This window comes from Rhipicephalus sanguineus, chromosome 7, assembly GCF_013339695.2.
Source record: "Rhipicephalus sanguineus isolate Rsan-2018 chromosome 7, BIME_Rsan_1.4, whole genome shotgun sequence".
NCBI lineage: Eukaryota > Metazoa > Arthropoda > Arachnida > Ixodida > Ixodidae > Rhipicephalus > Rhipicephalus sanguineus.
This window is the reverse complement of record NC_051182.1, coordinates 95,476,191-95,494,984: the sequence shown is the minus strand read 5'-3', so window position 1 is coordinate 95,494,984 and position 18,794 is coordinate 95,476,191. Positions and strand designations below refer to the sequence as shown.

General features: G+C 46.2%; 1 protein-coding gene across 4 annotated transcripts in view; it reads left to right on the top strand.

Moving 5' to 3' along the window:
• Nucleotides 1-18,794, top strand: part of LOC119398854 (uncharacterized) — a 160,694-nt gene that overhangs the window by 84,736 nt on the left and 57,164 nt on the right. The gene's annotated exons all lie outside the window — the stretch shown is intronic.

Genomic DNA, 18,794 nt, shown 5'->3' with positions numbered 1-18,794 from the left:
AAGGGTAAGGCGAGTACAAGTACAGCGGATAGGGGTAAATGAGGGCGGATAATATATGGAGGTACAAGGAGAAAGGCATCGGTAGCAAACGGGAAAGGGAATGCCTTGCAATTATGAAGCACAGAGCTTTATAGGGGATGACGAGACTTAGGATTAGATCTACGAGGTGCTTCGAGGGCTGTGGAAGGGTGTGATGGTTCCGGGGCTTACATTTGGGAACTCAGTAGTGTGCATGAAGTCAGAGGTACAATCAGGAATGGATGTAAATCAAAGGACGGTGGGCCGCCTCGCGTTGGGCGCTCACGGGAAGACGACAAATGAGGCTGTAAAGGGTGATATGGGATGGAAGGCTTTGAAGTGAGGGAAGCTCAGAGCAAAATGAGATTCGAAGAGAGGCTGAGTGAGGAAAATGAAGAACAGTAGATGGCAGAGAAGGTTTTCAGGTATCTGTATAGAAAAAGCGTTGACACGCAGTGGAGAAAAAGAACTAGGAGGCTCACCAGTAAATATACGGCTAGCAGTGCGGGCGATATGGCAACAAGGAGCATTAAGCGGAAGGTCAGAGAGGCGGAGAGGACTTATTGGATGGGCAGCGATGGAAAGAAGCCGGCTCTGAGTAACTACCACGAAAGGGAAAAACGAAATAAGGAGGGAAAGGTTTTATGATAATTCAAGGGGAAGCGCTTTACTGTTTGAAGCAAGGTCGGGCTGCCTTACAACGCGTAGTTATAAAGCGAGATTCAGTAACGAAGAAGAAACAATGTACATGCTGCGGAGAACTAAGGAAACGATGGAACATGTACTGACTGAATGTGGCGATATTCACCCAGGTATACGTGTGGGCACGAGTCTACATGAAGCCTTGGGTTTTAGGGACAACAATGGAAAGCTGCACACGTCCGCGATAGAAATAAGAGACGGTTAGAGTATGGTGGCAGAAAAGTAGAGATAAAGAACAAAAATTAATAATGGGGGAAAAAATAAGGTCATTCTGCCTTAAGAGGCAGAGAGATGGACCGTGAATTATATTTTTTTGGTATAATAAACATAGATTTAATCAATGTAGATAATGTATTTAGGCCAACATGAAACAAGGAAGCTTTTTTTTTTCCCTTCGAGCCTGGTGGCAGACATGTCACCGCCCCGTTTAAAGGGACGCTCATAGATCCATCCATCCATCCATCCGGAGGCGTGATGATTGAGCAGGGCGGCGTGATGATTGAGCAGAAGCTTCCAGGTTTATTTTGTGCGGACGATACCGTCTTATTTGCGGACGTCAGGTGATATACAGCGACTGGCAGATATATGCGGAAGGGAGTGTGAGGCTCTAGGACTAGGATTTAGTGCAACAAAATGTGGATTGATGGTATTCAATGATCACGGAGACCATACGGTCTTAATACAGGGCCAAAAAATACCGAGGGTAAGCGAGTACAAGTACCTCGGAGTATGGGTAAATGAGGGGGATAGATATATGGAGGTACAAGAGAAAGCATCGGTAGCAAAGGGAAAGAGGAATGCTGCAATTATGAAGCACAGAGCTTTATGGGGATACAGTAGGTACGAGGTGCTTCGAGGCTGTGGAAGGGTGGTGATGGTTCCGGGGCTTACATTTGGGAACTCAGTGGTGTGCATGAAGTCAGAGGTGCAATCAGGAATGGAAGTAAATCAAAGGACGGTGGGCCGCCTCGCGTTGGGCGCTCACGGGAAGACGACAAATGAGGCGGTAAAGGGTGATATGGGATGGACAGGCTTTGAAGTGAGGGAAGCGCAGAGCAAAATGAGATTCGAAGAGAGGCTGAGGAAAATGAGAAGAGTAGATGGGCAGAGAAGGTTTTCAGGTATTTGTATAGAAAAAGCGTTGACACGCAGTGGAGAAAAGAACTAGGAGGCTCACCAGTAAATATACGGCTAGCAGTGCGGGCGATATGGCAACAAGAAGCATTAAGCGGAAGGTCAGAGAGGCGGAGAGGACTTATTGGATGACAGCGATGGAAAAGAAGCCGGCTCTGAGTAACTACCCAAAGGGCAAAAATGAAATAAGGAGGGAGGCATTTTACGATAATTTAAGGGGAAGCGCTTTACTGTTTGAAGCGAGATCGGGTTGCCTTAGAACGGGTAGTTATAAAGCGAGATTCAGTAAACGTGTTACGGGGAAGATGAGGAAACGGCGGAGCATGTTCTGATTGAATGTGGAGATATCCACCGAGGTGTACGTTTGGGCGTGAGCCTACATGAAGCCGTGAGTTTTAGGGACAACATTGGAAAGCTGAACACACCCGCGATTGAAATAAGTAAGAGACGGTTAGAGTATTGGTGGCAGAAAATTAGAGAGAAAGGACAAAAATATTGGAAAAAATAAGGACAGTCTGCCGTAAAGGGCAGAGAACTGGGCTAGGAATTTACGTTTCTTTTTCCTGTAGTAAGATAGATTTCATCGAAGTAGAGGCATTAAGCCAACATAAAAAAATAAAGAGATTTTTTTGTCGAGCCAGGGGGAACACTTGTCACCGCCCCGTTATAATGGGGACGCTCATAGCATCCATCCATCCATCGGTATATCGCCGGAGGTATCACATTGTATTGCATAATAAGAGTTTAAAACATTCGGCAGATCCCACGCGTTGCGGGAATCGGTTTCATGCGAAGCAGCCAGAGAGTACTTCTATGCTGTGTTTTATAGCTTTGAGCCCAGCGTTACGAGGATGATCGATATGTTTTTGTAAGTGTAGTAGCTGTGTCCACATCGTGGGCTGACCAGGCACATCGACAACACTGGCGTTTAAAGGGTAACTTATGGTGCGACGTAACGTCAGCCCTCACATTAAAGTACATACGTCAGTATTCTCGAAACTAAATGTACTTTATGGTTCAATCATGTGAATATCATACGTAACTTTCGTTATTGTTTTCCTCCGTGGTCGAGCAACGCTTTAATATAGCTTACTGAGTCACAGGAATACAAATGTAATGTTTATTAGACTGCTATAAAAGTGGAGCCACCACTGGAACCACAGGCATTAATCTGATATGACGACTGTATCGTGGGAGTACATATGTAGTGTTTATTGCTTTCGTGTAAAATTAGATAGCCAGCACCACAACCACAATTGATGTTGCACCGATATTGCGCCTGCATATGCTGTTTTTCCAAACCAGTTTATAGACCTGGCGTCGCTCTGTGGTAGAATACTTGTTTGCCACGCAGAATGCTTGGGTTCGATTCCTCCTGGGATCCTAATCTTTATTCTTTCAATTCGGAGGGGCAACGTTGCCGATGCCGATTTTCCTGAACGCTCTCACATTTAAATTACGAATATCTCTTCTCTCCGTTCGTGGATAGATATAAACTGTCAATCACATGTGGCGCATACCCGTACACCACGGCCCGTGGTAAACGGGTATGGGCCACACGTGTTTGGAGGAAAGGGTTTGACGACGTACGCAACAGGATTTTCACTTCATTCATGTCATGACCAGACAATCATATTCGTCAAATCCTCTTACCCTCCCATGCCAATGTTGGTCTACACCAAGTTAAGGAGGCGATCATAAGAGCACCCAGACGTAGGCGGATAGATAGATAGATAGATAGATAGATAGATAGATAGATAGATAGATAGATAGATAGATAGATAGATAGATAGATAGATAGATAGATAGATAGATAGATAGATAGATAGATAGATAGATAGATAGATAGATAGATAGATAGATAGATTCATGATTCATGATTTGATAATGCTTGCCGAATAAGCCCCATCCCATCCTTATACTTCTAGTTATTTCACCCTCATGGTTCGGCTCCGCGGTTACTACCTGTCCTAAATAGACATACTCCTTTACAACTTCCAGTGTCTCGCCACCTATCGCAAAGCGCTGTTCTCTACCAAGATTATGGGTGGTTTAGGAGCCCCTTAAGGATTGCGCCTTCATATAGTACCACCCTCCTTTGGGCAGCGAACAAAACGGAGAGCGCGCGACCGCAAAAGAAGAAAGACAGCGTTTGGCTGTGGCACGTGAAGCTACGGCTCGTGTTCCCTGCTAACGTCGATTCTGGTTTAGCCGTCGCTTCCTTTCGCTCTTGTGGCATAAGCCTAGAATATCAAAGCCGCTATGTAATACTTTTATACTTATTCAAAGCAAGGAATAAATTGATTGATGAAGTTTTCTTAGTAGGTGTACCCACAATTAAGGAATTTTCGGTCACTGCATGTGCCACATATTACTACGAGCGTCTATCTAAAAATCTAGTCGATTTCAAGGAAAAATGGAAGAGGTAACTGCTAATTACAAACGGTATTTAGTGAACTGTAAATAAGTTATGCTGCCTGTTAACGTTTTCCTGTCGTGAAGTCATTCCATGCTTGGCGGGTTGAGTTTACTTAGCTGCAAGTTTACCCAGATTTTATTACGATGTCGTTTGGCCACAAAACTAATACAGGAGGTATTAAAGTAAAAACAGTCAGGGGTACCCACTGTTCTCAAGTCTGTACAATGCAGACCGATAGAGGCAGCAAAACTGAGGTTAAAATATAGCGGGAAGATATAGAAACCAATTATAGAATGAACATAATATGTATTACGAAGTCGGCTTTTAAACCGTGTTATATACAAAAGCAAACGTAGTAGATATAACGAAGAAAGCATATCAGGCTTAACATTAAATATGTATGTAAAAAGTTAATTCGATTGTGGATTAGCGATATCGCAACAATAACTATAACAGTTTTCAGTAGTGGGTACGTCCTCTGCTAAACAGGTCTTCCTGGAAAGAAACGGTGGGAAGTGTACCTTCTAATTCAAAAGAAATTTCAGGCAACGATGGAGAACTCTACAGCATCAGTGGAAGGGTAGGAAGCGTCGGGATATAACAAGTATGAAACATAAGCGGAAAGTAGTATGACGTTATGCTTCAACGTCCAATCACGGAAACAAAAATATGCCGATAGAACCAGGCCTCTAATCATTACCAGTGACTTCAACACTGACTTATCAAGACCCAAAAACGCCTGATCCCTATACAGCGTGAAAAACGGCTTGGATGGGGTCTGGGCATCAAAAGACCTCACTGTCACGTCCAGGGCAGGAGGCATCATAGATTATTTCATCGTAAGAGGCATCCAGGATTTCCGCCACCTGTACCCTCGCACTTCACTACACTTAGACCCCCCCTAGCCGCAATAACGAACGGATTCGATAACAAGTCCGGTCCAGTCTGGTGCTCAATGATCACTGTGATGATGACCTTGTTCAAGCACTGTCAAGAACCCCTTCTACCCATACAAGTTGGTAAAACGTGCGTGCGTTCTCGGTCATAGCGTAGAAGTATAAGCATAACAGGTGTAACACAACTACAACTGTGACTGTAACGTACGTGCTGTGCGCCTGCGCGTACCACTCGGCTGCGTACCATGTATCTAGGGACACGTTCCTGAATGAAGCTTAGTTGCGAGTAATGTCTGTCCTGTGCATCTGTGTTCCTTCTTTGTCCGGTCTGGATTCGCGCTATCCAGTATTGAAGAATATAAGCACTACATATCAGCTGACCGCGTCTGGTGTTGGTAACACCTACGTTGCTTTTGGCATCATTACGCAACTGTAAACAACTGGTTATATAATACATATGCAACTCTTCAACGTATGAGTGTGCCAGTACCGCTTACACATTTCTCTAGCGTCATTCTGTAACGTGTCGCTCAATGTGAAAAATTATGCCACAGTCACCATCCCGTGCATGCTTCGCATAACATCGATTTCCACGGTGCGTGGGATCTGCCGATTTTTTTTTCTTTATTGCCTCACACATGTATTTTCACACGGTAATCGCAAACCTGGGAACAGTACAATGATACACCATCAGCTGTTAGCTGACTGCATGTTAAAACTTTGGTATGTGTAAAAACGACTCCACTCTGGGAACCCACTCCGGTACATCCATCTGCACTTTCTGCATTTCGACAAAACGAGGCACACATTCGGAAAAGTAATCGCGAACAGGTGTGACTTCCTCAGTGGCATTGTGAAAGGCTGTTCGGGTTTGCCATATACTATGCAGGCCCAGCCTCATTCGTTCTCCAAGATACTAACGGCAGAATACAAACACGTGCGGCATTGGGTGAAACGCACAGGACGCCACACGTGGCGAAATTAAAGTTATGCGAGACGCCCGATATGCTGCATCGTTGCTCGCACTGCGTTTGCGTCGTATCACTGGCGACCCACGATAATTTTCCATTTTGGGGTTGTAGCGCCACGCCACTCGTGGCAAGTCGGCTAGGAAGAAATTCGGCAGATCCCACGTACCGTGGGAGTCGATGTTATGCGAAGCATGCGGCGGGTATGTGACTGTGGCGTAACCTTTTTTACTGAGCGACAACGTTAGAAAATGATGATAAAAATTTATATAAATTTTATTCGCACACGTATATATGTTGAAGAGCCGCATATGTGTTATATAACCAGTTTTTTACGGTCGGGTAACTCTGCCAATGGCAACGTGGGTATTACCAACACCAGAAGCGGTAAGCCGATATGTAGTGCTTATACGTGTCCCGAGAACGCACGCACGTTTCACGAACCCGTATGCATGTGTGGAAGAAGTTCTTGACACTTCTTGAACAAGGGCATCATCACCGTGATCAGTGAGCCCCAGCAGCTGGTCATGACTTATAGGATCCGGTCTTGATCGTGGTGACGAGGGGTCCCTGTGTAGTGAAGTATGTGGTATAGTAGAGCTGTTGGAATTCGTGGATGGCTCGGTCATTTCGTCGACAAATTACCTGTCGACAGAGCCGGCGACATATCGGAACCTGAAGCCACCCTTCGCATTGGTGACGTATAGGCCGCCGAGGCTGGTAGGCCTGGATAGTGCTACGTAGACCAACATTAGTGGATGGTGTTTGTCGTATTTGTAGACTACCTGGGCGTATGTGGCCTACGTAGCCTAGCCTACAAAGCGGCTGTCTATCAATCTGGCATCAACCTCGGTCAGCATGAGGCCATCGCCCAGCCTCGTAAGAAATGAAGAGGAGACTGGCGTGGCTCAGTGGTAGAATACCTGATTGCCACGCAGAATAGTTGGGTTCGATTCTTGCTGGGATCCTAATTTTCATTCTTTCCATTCGTTCAGTCAACGCTGCCGATGTTGGTTTTCCTTAGGCTCTAGTATTAAATGTGAAGCATTTCTTAGCGAACCTCAGGCACTCTGGGCGTTTCTATCTACGTATCTATCTATCTATCTATCTATCTATCTATCTATCTAGCCGCCTACGTCTGGGCGCTCTCCTGGTCGTCTCCGTAACTTGTAATATACCAAAATTGGCACAGCAGGGGATCAGTGTATGACGAACGCCATTCACTGGTCATGACATGAATAACGCAAAATACCTGTCGCGTACGTCATGAAACCCTTTCTCTCAGTCACGTGTGGCACATACCCCCATACCAGAGTTCATGTTATGCGGGTGTGTGCCACAGGTGATACAATGTCTCAACCAACACAGTAACCGCGAACACACACATTGATACGCAAGGAAAGTGATAATATTAATAATTGTTGGGGTTTTGTATCCCAAAACCACGATATGATTATGAGAGACGCCGTAGCTAAGGGCTTCGGAAATTTTGACCATCTGGTATTCTCTAACGTGCACCGAGATCGCACAGTACACGGGCATTTAGCATTTTGCCTCCATCGAAATGCGACCGCCGCGGCCGGTATCGAACCCACGACTTTCGGGTTAGCAGCCGAGCACTTTAACGGCTACACCACCGCTGCGGACGCAAGCAAAGTGAGGAAGATGAAGACATAACACCCCTGGAAGACGCCCAACTACCATGCACTCGTTCATGTGGTCCGCAACGTGGACACCGTTGATTACCCAAAAACCGGGGTCAATGCTTCCTACAATAAATCTGCTGAGAGAACCAGGCCTCTATCATTACCAGCGAATTAGACATTGATTTATCAAGATCTAACAACGCCTGGTCTTTATACTGCGTGAAAGACGGCATGAATGTGGACAGGGCATCGAGAAACCTCGCTGCCACGTCCGAGGACAGGAGGCATCATAGATCATTTCATTGTAAGAAGCACCCAGGATTTCCACCAGCTGTGCTATACCTCGCACTTCACTACACTTAGACCCATCGTAGCCACGATCACAAGCGGATCCGATTAACAAGTCCGGTCCAGCTGCTGGTGCTCACTGATCACGGTGATGATGACATTGTTCAAGAACTGTCAAGAATCCCTTCTACACATACACACGGGTTCGTGAAACGTGCGTGCGTGTCCGTCATAACGGACAAGTATAAGCATAACAACTGTAACTGCGACTGTAACCCACGTGCAGTGCGCCTTCGCGTGCCACTCGGCTGTGTGTATATCTAGGGAAACTTTCCTGGATGAAGCTTAGTTGTGAGTAACTGCTGTCCTGTGCATCTCTGTTCCTTCTTTGTCCTGTTCGGATTCGCGCTATGCAGTATTGAAGATTATAAGCACTACATATCAACTTACCGCGTCCGGTGTTGGTAACACTCATATTGGCATCGTTACGCAACAGTGAACAACTGGTTATGTAATACACATACTCTTCAACACATGAGTGTGCGTATACCACTTCCACATTAGTCTAGCGTCATTCCGTAACGTTTCGCTCAATGTGAAAAATTACGCCAGTCACCATCAAGCGCATGCTTCGCACACATCGATTCCCACGGTACGTGGGAGCTGCCAAATTTTTTAAGTTAACAATGTCTGTTCTCGCCGTTCCTGGGTAGATATAAACTGTAAATCACCTGTGGCGCATACCCGTACACCGCGGCGCGTGGTAAACGGGTATGTGCCACACGTGTCTAGTGGAAAGGGTTTGACGACGTACACGACAAGATTTTAACGTTATTCATGGCATGACCCGGCAGATATATTCGTCAAATCCTCTTACCCTCCCATGCAAATTTTGGTCTACACCAAGTTAAGGAGGCGATCATGAGAGCACCCAGACGTAGGCGGCTAGATAGATAGATAGATAGATAGATAGATAGATAGATAGATAGATAGATAGATAGATAGATAGATAGATAGATAGATAGATAGATAGATAGATAGATAGATAGATAGATAGATAGATAGATAGATAGATAGATAGATAGATAGATAGATAGATAGATAGATAGATAGATAGATAGATAGATAGATACGTAGATAGAAACGCTCAAAGTGCCAGAGGTTCGCTAAGAAATGCTTCGCATTTAAAATGAAAAAGAATTCTTTAGCAGTGGAAAAGGTTTGTACCTACTATACCACAGTTCTGGGACACCAATGTGAAATTCAGAAGAAAACAGAAAGGCGAGGCAATTCATAACTATGACATTCATTCTACAAATAATACTGGAGAGTGTTTCTGGGAATCGAAGAACGTTATCGACTCCGTATAACGAATACCTCCTTCAGAAAGCGTAAAAACAGTCAGTGGACATGCTTAAGCCCAAAGGAAAACAAAAGCGATATATATTTTATAATGTGCGGCAATCTAGGCCGAGTACGTGACATGGGCACCGTGCATACGTTAGGAGCCGCCACAGTCGCGCGCTGCCTCCAGCGCCAAAGCGGCGACCGCAGCAGATTTGGCGGGATAAGGGAGCAGACGACGTAAGCGGCGGCAAGCCACTCCGCCGTGCTTTGGTGCTTCGCTTGAGGCGTTTTCTTTCCCGTTTGCTTCCGAAAGACGTCAAAATTGTTAGCAGCTGTCAGAGAACGTAGCGTTAGCGCGTGTGCTTCTTTTCGCCAGACATCGCGTATCCTCAGCCCAACGCAGTAACATAAAATGCATGAGCTGGGGGAAGACAACAGGGGTGACGAGCCCGTTGAGCGAAACTGCGCACGTGTAACGCGGGCCGCCTCGCTCACTAAACTATCATAGCTTATCACCCTCGGACTAACGCGGCAGCGAACTCAGCGGCAGCTTGAAACTTGCTATATCAGCCATTGCACTGTCACGGTCGCTGAATGAAAAAACGCTTTCCAACTGTGTGAAACTGTAGCGCTCAGGAAATATCGATGGATTGTATGCAGGGTGCGCCTCTTCGTTTGACTTGGCATTTCCTACAAAGTGCCTATTGCATATTCGGCTGTACGGTCCGGGTGTCCAATTAGACCCATCGTTGCTGTAGTGCTAAGTAGCATTCATGAATTCTCACTCGCAAAGAAAAAAAAAGTACCCCATCTATTCACAAAATACACTTTTGTCATCGAACGAATGCGATGCACCGTTCACGCCGATTCCGTTCATATTCTCTAAATGGAAACCGGTAAAAACGCGTGCCCGGAAAATTCCTGCAGGTGTTTTTGCACCCAACAATGCAGCAGTTATTCCTGGAGTTCGACATTCCTACGAACAACGCGACGGACACAAAACGAACTGCCCGCGATAATACCTCGCGCCGTCACAGCGGCAGCGTGGAGCGAGCAGGGGCGCGCAGCGATCTTTTATGCTATATTATTCTTATCGTCCACCACCCGCGGCTGACTGATCGCGTTGATAATGCGGACGGACCGTCGCTCTGGTCACTGGCCGAGCGCGAAAAGCACGAAAAGCATAGTGATCGTAAAAGGCATCGTTCCTCGATTTCACCCCATTGCGAGCGCGTGAGAGCATCGCGCCAAATCTGCGCTTCTTGTCGTTAGGGGCACCTTGGCTCGGGCAGCGGAGTTACGTCTGCACGGAGCCTATAGAAGCACTCGGTAATGTAAACTGTCGCGATCATAGGTTAGTGAAGGGGAGGATACCCCTCAACTTGAGGAAAACAGGAGCACAGTCAACTACTAAGAAACATGAACCTTAAAGGAGTACTGACACAATATTTCGCGGCTGAGATAGCCTGCGGGGTCGATTCCGGTGAACATGCGTATATCATCTGCAAAATACAAACAGCCAATATAGCTTGGAAGTTATTTTATATGAATATTGAAGTTTGCGTGAACGGTCGATATCCTCGCGCTGCTTACACCCTCAGAGGAGACCCTTGGGGACCCCCTACTTTTCTCACGTGACCACGCTGCAGCAAGCTATGATGATGTCATAGCCGCCATGTTTTTTTGCCGCGTTCTCAGCGAAGCGACTAAAAAGACACCAAAACATGCCCATGTTGCCTGACCACATTTTGGTGCTGTCCCTAGAAAATTCCGAGCGAGATGTATCTAGACGAGTCACGTGGCTCTACCAGATGTGCCTCTGGCTCTACGCTCGTTCGAGACCCACGGAAATGTTGGCGGCTTGCGTTCATGGGCGCACGTATTAAAGGTGCACATTTGCCGCTGTCTCAGGGAAGAAAGGGGCGCCACTCTCTCTTGAGCGGCGTACGTGCAGTCCGGTAAGAGAGGGGCGAATTTGTCAAATTGTGGTTGAGCGTCGCGGCGGGATCGGCCTCTGACGCCCTACGTGAAACTAAAAGGCGTGGCGGTGCAAAGCAAATTGCTTATTTCCTCATCAGACCAGTCTAATTAGAGCTCATGGTGCCTACTAAGCACTTCTAGGTGATGTATAGTCACCGCAGAGAAAAATTAGCACAAGCAACCGTTCCGGCCAGCGGCCTTTTTCTGCGGTGACTGCACGTATCATAAGAGATCTAGGTCGCCCTCAACCGGATGGTCGCGTATGCATGCGTGGCTCTCATTACACATGCGTACAGTATCAAGGAGTTATAGAACACTATTGCGAATAGCTTTGTATACAAGTGCTTGTTTACGCCAAGGAAATATATGCACTTCTCCAGGGGAAGTTTCGCATACCGTCGGATACATCGGATTCGAAAGGAATCTCGAAACTAGTTCGATATATCAATTATTACAAATGAAAAATACGCCTGTAAGCTTTAATATTCACACGTCTTGGACAGTCCCATGAGATGACTGATTCCTTCTATGTTGCTTCCAAGCCGTAACAGTTTTATCAACCGCAGCAAACCCATCCCGGCAACGAAGGGCTGGAGCTTCACAGCGTGACGTTTAGTTTTCTGCGCATAAGGCCACTGTGCAGCGGTGAAGCTTAACAAGGCAAATCCCTCAGTCTGGAGCACGCTGAGTTATACCAGGCGCTTACACCGGAACACCACTGATACCTTGAAGAGTGTGTTGGCTAGTTGGTTCAATATGACTTAAGGGAGCAGCGCGAAGGACAGGAGCAGAAAGACACACATGCAATCACACGTAGCGCAGTACGCGTGATTATATGTGTGCTTTTTCTGTCCCTGTCTTTCGCGCTGCTCCCTTAAGATAAGATAGCACTGATACGCCACACGATTCATGCAAACTGATCGCACAGTCAATTACGTCGTAATTGAGGCTGCTGGTAGCCTTAGCAACCTCAGTTACTTATAAGCGAACACTCGCCAGGTAACACAACAAAGCATGACACAGATACACGAAATCTTTAAAAAAGACACGCCGTCAAGTGCCTCTAACTTCAATTTTCAACTCGGCCTCTCGTTGCTCTCGTCAACTTGACTAGGGAAGTTTTGGGTACACCGCGCTAGTTTTGCGCGGCAGCACAAGCTAGCCAACATGAAGCATGCTTACACCGCTAACATTGGGCGATGCTTAGGTGGCTTTTTAGTCTCGTGCCGCTCCAGCAGCCTACTTCACGATGTTTGTTCAAGAACCGCGCGGAAGTGCGTCACAGTTCTGTGCGCTGACGTGATCGAGCGCGGCACCCGCCAGGTGGGGATAGTCGCATCCAGAGGCTTGTCGTTTTTGAAACCTAAACTGACACTGGTCGGTAATGAGGAGTATGTAATTAATTATCTGTCGCGCACTGGAGCAAACGATGTGCCGTGTTATGACTAACAGGCCCCCAGTAACACATTGCAGCAAAAAAAACTTGCCGCTCTTTCCTAACCGGCAAGCGTACAACTATTGCGTATTTCTAGTGCTAACATTGTTAATGCATAGGGCCGAAACTTGGATTGTACCAAAATAATCGAGAAAAGGTTGGAGTCCACGCAGAGCACAATAGAAGGGAAAAAGAGACGCTTAACGTAACGAGGTCAGAAGACAGCAGAAAGGATCACAGTACAAGCTGTAACAGCGGCCATTGTAGTTGGTATTAAACAAGCAGATGGAGCTGGGCGAGCAATGTAACGCGTAGGGAAACAAACGGGGGTCAATTAAAGCAATGGAATGGACACCAAGGTGGGGGAAACACGGCCGCGGTTGGCAGTGAGTTACGACAGGTGATGAAATCAAGAAGTTTGCAGGAAGAAATGTAATCAGCTCGCACAGGATATGGTTGATTGTATGTCTCTGGGAGAGACCTTCTTCCTGTAGTGGACTGCAAGTGGGTTGAGCATGATAATGAAGATAAATGCAAATAATATGGGAATATAATGCGTGAAGGCGAACACAGCTACAGTAATAATTTCAGACCCGTAATAACTTTATCAAGCATGGATCCAAACAACAATAAAAGTTTGTTACATAGTAATATTTTAAAAAAAAGAGGGTAACAGAAAATCATTATCCCAAACTGTTTGAAAAGCCGCTAGACACAGCATTCCAAAGCGATAGTGCAGACACTATGCAGTCCGTTTCCTGTAGTTAATCACTACGCTTCGTTGAAAAACGTTTTTTTTTTCCTGAAAGTGTTTTTTTTTTCTATTAAGTGTTGTGTGGAACTGGTCCTCTTTTGACTTCTGAGCAATGAGAAACGTCGTTTAGATTGAAATACGCAGCAATGAGATCACCCTTAATACTGCGATAAATGGGGAATCACGGTGGCTCGAAACCTCTGTGCTGTTGCTGGGAACGGTGACACTGAAGAGCAGGCAATGTCCGAGCTTGTTCATGATTCCAGTGTCGGCATCGCTGCTACCCTGGACTTCTTAATTTTACAGCGGAACTCTCTATTGCTAGGATCCGAGGTTTTTCGTTGTCCGCGCGAAAAAAAGCGCTCGTGCCCTCTGGAGAGCAGTGCAAGAACTAATGTGTTTTAAGCCATCTTAAAGTATTGAAGTGAAACCCCTGGCGCACTCGATGGAGTGGCGGAAAAAACTGACTCATTGGAGTGGAAAAAGCCGACAGATCCCACGCATTGTGGGAATCGATGTAATGCGAAGCAGCCAGCAAAGAGCTGCATACATCGACTTGTATGTCATTGAGGAAAATGCGTGTCATGACTTTCATGCTAACTCGTGTTATTTATGTTCGTCACACAGTCACGTCGAAAGAGACCAATTTTGGTGCATATCACGCTAGCGAAACGGCCGCCAGCGCACCGTGAGCGTGGCACGTAAGTCATGCTGTACATGACATGCATGTCTGATTTTCGTGATAACTCGTGTTATTTATGTTCGTCACACGGTCACGTCGCAAGATACCAATTTTGGTGTATATCAATCTAGCGAAACGGCCGCCAGCGCCCCATGAGCGTGGCACGTAAGTCATGCTGTACATGACATGCGTGTCATGATTTTCATGATAACTCGTGTTATTTATGTTCGTCACACGGTCACGTCGCAAGATACCAATTTTGGTGTATATCAATCTAGCGAAACGGCCGCCAGCGCGCCATGAGCGTGGCACGCAATTCATGCTGTACATGACATACGTGTCATGATTTTCATGATAACTCGTGTTATTTATGTTCGTCACACGGTCACGTCGCAAGATACCAATTTCGGTGCATATCAATCTAGCGAAACGGCCGCCAGCGCCCCATGAGCGTGGCACGTAAGTCATGCTGTACATGACATGCGTGTCATGATTTTTATGATAACTTGTGTTATTTATGTTCGTCACACGGTCACGTCGGAAGAGACCAATATTGGTGTATATCAATCTAGCGAAACGGCCGCCAGCACCCCATGAGCGTGGCACGCAAGTCATGCTGTACATGACATGCGTCTCATGATTTTCATGATAACTCGTGTTATTTATGTTCGTCACACGGTCACGTCACAAGATACCAATTTTGGTGTATATCAATCTAGCGAAACGGCCGCCAGCGCCCATGAGCCTGGCACGTAAGTCATGCTCTACATGACATGCGTGTCATGATTTTCATGATAACTCGTGTTATTTATGTTCGTCACACGGTCACGTCGGAAGAGACCAATATTGGTGTATATCAAGCTAGCGAAACGGCCGCCAGCGCACCATGAGCGTGGCACGTAAGTCATGGTGTACATGACATGCGTGTCATGATTTTCATGATAACTCGTGTTATTTATGTTCGTCACATGGTCACGTCGCAAGATACCAATTTCGGTGCATATCAATCTAGCGAAACGGCCGCCAGCGCCCCATGAGCTTGGCACGTAAGTCATGCTGTACATGACATGCGTGTCATGATTTTCATGATAACTCGTGTTATTTATGTTCGTCACACGGTCACGTCGGAAGAGACCAATATTGGTGCATATCAATCTAGCGAAACGGCCGCCAGCGCCCCATGAGCGTGGCACGTAAGTCATGCTGTACATGACATACGTGTCATGATTTTCATGATAACTCGTGTTATTTATGTTCGTCGCACGGTCACATCGCAAGATGCCAATTTTGGTGTATATAAAGCTAGCGAAACGGCCACCAGCGCACCATGAGCGTAGCATGTAAATCATGCTGTACATGACATTCGTGTCATGATTTTCATGTTATGACTTGTCATTTATGTTCGTCATACAGTCATGTTACGCCATACCAATTTTGGTGCACATTCGATTAACCAAGCGACCAGGAGTGCACGAAGTCGTAGGCGGCTAGATAGATAGATAGATAGATAGATAGATAGATAGATAGATAGATAGATAGATAGATAGATAGATAGATAGATAGATAGATAGATAGATAGATAGATAGATAGATAGATAGATAGATAGATAGATAGATAGATAGATAGATAGATAGATAGATAGATAGATAGATAGATACGGTCAAAGTCGCAGAAGTTCGCTAAGAAATGCTTCGCATTTAAAAATTTTGCTATCGGTGCTGGGGCTTGAACCCGGAGTCCCACGCTGCGAAGGCAGGTGTATTAACCACGGATACCGAACTGGCTTCCGCCGAGTCTTAAAGAGTTTTCCTCGTCATCAACCTTCACAGAGTAGAATCGCTCACAAGTATTTCTCAGCTGCTGCTACTTGACCTCACACTACATTTGGATACTGCTCAATAGATAGGACTTTCGTGCAAGGTTAATAACAACGCAATGAAATAAGAGCAGGTGCGAAAAGTAGTGTCATCACACAGTAATTCTTTAAACTTCCAGTTCATTTGATTACTGGAAACTCTTCAAACAACACCGGCACCGTGAAACGCAGTTGCCGTGTCGGCAACATCGAGTTGAAGCTCCTTAATATGCTGGCCTTGCGTTCCACTGCTTCTTCGTGTCATAAAACATACCTGCACGCTTTAGATGGCGCCCGCCGATAATGCGACATGTCCAGTGGTACCTGCATTGCAAAAGTAGCCGTATGAAAGGCGCCCATCACCGCCCGCATACATCACGTAGATTACCTGGAATGCACGTAGGCCGAGGCAAGAATCATGAGGCCAGTTGCGAAAGGCGTGCTGCGGCAGCCCCACTGATCCTGGCTTATTCGAGAACACAGCTGTGGACCCACGATCAACCGCCCAATTACCAGTTACCAATAATTCCTAATTATGCTCTAATTGTGCGCATAAGCTGTTACCTTGTGCCTACTGTGTAGCAGTATGTTTGTACGGACCCGCTCTTTTATTTTGGCTATTTTTTTTGTAGTAACGGTTCCCTAGAAGCTGAGCAGACAGAATTCAGAAAAAACCTCTTTGTACTTTACCTTTAGTTCAATAAATGTTCTGTCTCTCCTTTCCTTTCTTTTCGCTATAAGTTTCATAAGACAATGTTTCAGCCAATTCTGACGATGGACATTTCATTACTAGAGGTGGCGAGCCCATGTCACAGAGTTCTTACGAAAGAAAAGTCACAGTTTCGCCGCAAGGGCGAAGCAATGAATGCGATAGCAAGAAATTGGAATGTCACACGAAGAACTACAAGCAGCTCGATACTTGCAACGCGCCGCTCAAGCACAAAGAAGGACGCCCGAAAAGAGCGCAGAGGTATGCACAGGGCAAGCGTGAACTAACTGTCGCAGTTGTTACGCCTTTCTGCTTGAGCGACCCGCTGCAAGTGTCGACAATGGAGAATGATGATGATGATGATGATGTCCTGCCCTTGGATATTTCTTTCTCTCTTAAACTGCGGCGCGTGGAGTGACCCCCTGCGTCTGCTGCCACACGGGGGCGTCTGATGTAAGGTGTGCCCGGTGTTCTTCGTTTTTCTCTCCTTGCACATCACGAGTGGGTAGAGAAAAGGGCCACTTTGTCGTGCCCATCTCAAGGGCAGTTTTCAAATTCAAAGAAAATTAGGAGTGTTGCGTCTGCAAGTGTCGACAATGGAGAATTATACGCTCTTAGCTATTTCTTTTTCTTTTTAACTGCGGCGCGTGGAGTGACCCCCTGCGTCTGCTGCCACACGGGGGCGTCTGATGTAAGGTGTGCCCGGTGTTCTTCGTTTTTCTCTCCTTGCACATCACGAGTGGGTAGAGAAAAGGGCCACTTTGTCGTGCGCATCTCAAGGGCAGTTTTCAAATTCAAAAAAAATTAGGAGTGTTGCGTCTGCAAGTGTCGACAATGGAGAATCAGACGCTCTTAGCTATTTCTTTTTCTTTTTAACTGCGGCGCGTGGAGTGACCCCGTGCGTCTGCTGCCACACGGGGGCGTCTGATGTAAGGTGTGCCCGGTGTTCTTCGTTTTTCTCTCCTTGCACATCACGAGTGGGTAGAGAAAAGGGCCACTTTGTCGTGTGCATCTCAAGGGCAGTTTTCAAATTCAAAGAAAATTAGGAGTGTTGCGTCTGCAAGTGTCGACAATGGAGAATCAGACGCTCTTAGTTATTTCTTTTTCTTTTTAACTGCGGCGCGTGGAGTGACCTCCTGCGTCTGCTGCCACACGGGGGCGTCTGATGTAAGGTGTGCCCGGTGTTCTTCGTTTTTCTCTCCTTGCACATCACGAGTGGGTAGAGAAAAGGGCCACTTTGTCGTGCGCATCTCAACGGCAGTTTTCAAATTCAAAGAAAATTAGGAGTGTTGCGTCTGCAAGTGTCGACAATGGAGCATCAGACGCTCTTAGCTATTTCTTTTTCTTTTTAACTGCGGCGCGTGGAGTGACCCCCAGCGTCTGCTGCCACACGGGGGCGTCTGATGTAAGGTGTGTCCGGTGTTCTTCGTTTTTCTCTCCTTGCACATCACGAGTGGGTAGAAAAAAGGGCCACTTTGTCGTGCGCGTCTCAAGGACAGTTTTCAAATTCAAACGAAATTAGGAGCGTCGCATGATAGAAAACACGCTGAAGCTCCTCCGAGATTTGCTTAGCACCAGCAGTAAATGGTGTATACAAATAGCTCGCCGTTATTTCGCCGGCGCATGAATGGGGCATGATTGAGGTAATAATAACGAATAGTGCCATGTGCTTGTTGATGTAATTCGTGTCAGGAAACAGGCAATAAAGCAAAAAAAAAATTGGGGCATAGTTGAGTTGTTTAATGCAGCGGTCTGAGGAGCGAGGGATCGATGGTTCGAATCCCCAGTTGGCTGCTTCGGAATGTTTTTCTTCATGTTTATTTTTCTTTGTGCTTTTTTTCTATATATATACATACATATACATATCCGGGACATGACGGCGACGGCAACATCAGCCGACAGTGTCCGTATAATTGATATCGCAATAAAAGATCATTGCCATTCGGCCTGGTCGCCTATT